Here is a 1704-nt window from a genome sequence, read left to right as displayed (position 1 = left end):
TATGATGTAACACTATAGATCAACTTACCTCAGAATATATAAAGCATATAAACAGTTACAGCAATATGATGCAACAAACACAGCAGTGCTACTAATCCAAAATACTCAAAGCTTCATAGAACTGAAACAAACATTTATCTTTAGCTCCATTCTGCTGCTGATACATACTTTAGGTTTCTGAATATGAAACTTGTTGCTGCCTTTCATAGTGTGTAACTTGAAGGCCCTGAGTACTTTCTCCCACACTGAAAACACTGGGATGATCACATTATTTGAACATTACCTAATAAGACTGATTCAGGACAGACAATTAGTGATGTTAAACTTTTCTAGCAGTCCTTCACAAACAGGGAACAGTCTGTCTATTCTCTCCATCTGTCAGCTGCTGCTGGCTCTTCCTCCTCCTCTTCCTCACACACTGCTGAGTTTGTCCTGGTGGATCATCAGGGGTGCAAAGCCTCACAGATGATGTGCAGCAGTGGGTCCCTCAGTCTGTCCTCACTCTGGACACTTGCAGTTGTCACACATGGAAATCAAATGTGTGATAAGCTGCAGGATTCAAACACAAGTGTAACTTATAAACACATGTTCATACTTTTATTCCACAATCAGAGAGAAAGAAACAGAGAGAGAGTGCAGGACAGACAGACAGGTGACAGTCTCAGGTGTACACACTGCTACAAAACAGCACAAGAGAAGGAGGATTTAGTGTTTGTGTTATTACGAGTGCTAAACAAGAAGAGTTCCCAGATGGTGCAGTGGACACATGTGTGACTCCTGTGATTAAAGCATCTTTCTTTCAGCTTAACGAGTGAACCGTCAGCTCGTTCAAACACACGTTAAAGTCCGTTTGGCTCGACACCACCGAACAGAGGCAGCAATATAACATAGCTAACATTAACAGTGCAGTGAATCCTGCTTGTGCCGTCATATTCAGGACTGCAAACCGAGCAGCATCACTGACTTTCAGCTTGTTGTGTTTGCGGATATATGACTGACTTTAATTATCCATAAAATCATCACATTCTCTGTAAGATTAAAGTCAACTATTGAACGGCGTATATTTTAAAGTAAAGGCTTTAAACCCAAGTTAGTACAAACATCGCTAATGTCACTTAACTTTGCTGACATGTGGCCAACAGTAATGTTTTAATGTTCTTCATTATAAAAACATTTGCGCATAAATAAGTGACATAATATTCAGTACTTACTTCTGAAAGTTTACTCTTTGGCGGCTCCGCTTCCTCCGTTTTTTTTTCGGCAAAATTATCCACACCACCGCCGCGCTATGAAATCTGGGATATGTTGGGCCATGAAGGCAACACCGACCCATCCTTAAAATTCAGGGAAATTAAGGACGCATTTGAGGGCCGCATTTCGAGCAGCCTTTGAATTGGGACAGCCTTTGGCCTTAAAATGCGGCCTTTAAGGCTGCAGACCCTGAATTGGGATAGAGCCCAAATCCGGTCATTGGTACTTCCTGGCTTGTGTAGTTACTAGGTAACAAAAGCTCAACACTGCCCCTAGCGTCCTGGAGCACTTCCGTTGTGTTTTGGAGTTTGCATGTGTTTTGGAGTTTGCAAGTGTTTTGGAGTTTGCAAGTGTTTTGGAGTTTGCAAGTGTTTTAGATTTTGCAAGTGTTTTGGAGTTTGCAAGTGTTTTGGAGTTTGCAAGTGTTTTGGAGTTTGCAAGTGTTTTGGAGTT

General features: G+C 41.5%; 1 long non-coding RNA gene across 1 annotated transcript; it reads right to left on the bottom strand.

Annotated features, from left to right (window-relative positions):
* Positions 1 to 517: 517 nt before the first annotated feature.
* Positions 518 to 1378, bottom strand: LOC112846819 (uncharacterized). Its single transcript, XR_003219991.1, has 2 exons — positions 1212 to 1378; positions 518 to 549 (listed from the first exon to the last, which is right to left on the bottom strand). It is a non-coding gene; the product is annotated as an uncharacterized LOC112846819 (long non-coding RNA).
* Between the last annotated feature and the right edge of the window lie 326 nt (positions 1379 to 1704).

The sequence above is a fragment of the Oreochromis niloticus genome, linkage group LG5, assembly GCF_001858045.2.
Source record: "Oreochromis niloticus isolate F11D_XX linkage group LG5, O_niloticus_UMD_NMBU, whole genome shotgun sequence".
In the NCBI taxonomy this organism is placed as follows: Eukaryota; Metazoa; Chordata; class Actinopteri; order Cichliformes; family Cichlidae; genus Oreochromis; species Oreochromis niloticus.
Note: the sequence above shows the minus strand (reverse complement) of the source record. Positions and strands in the feature narration are given on the sequence as shown.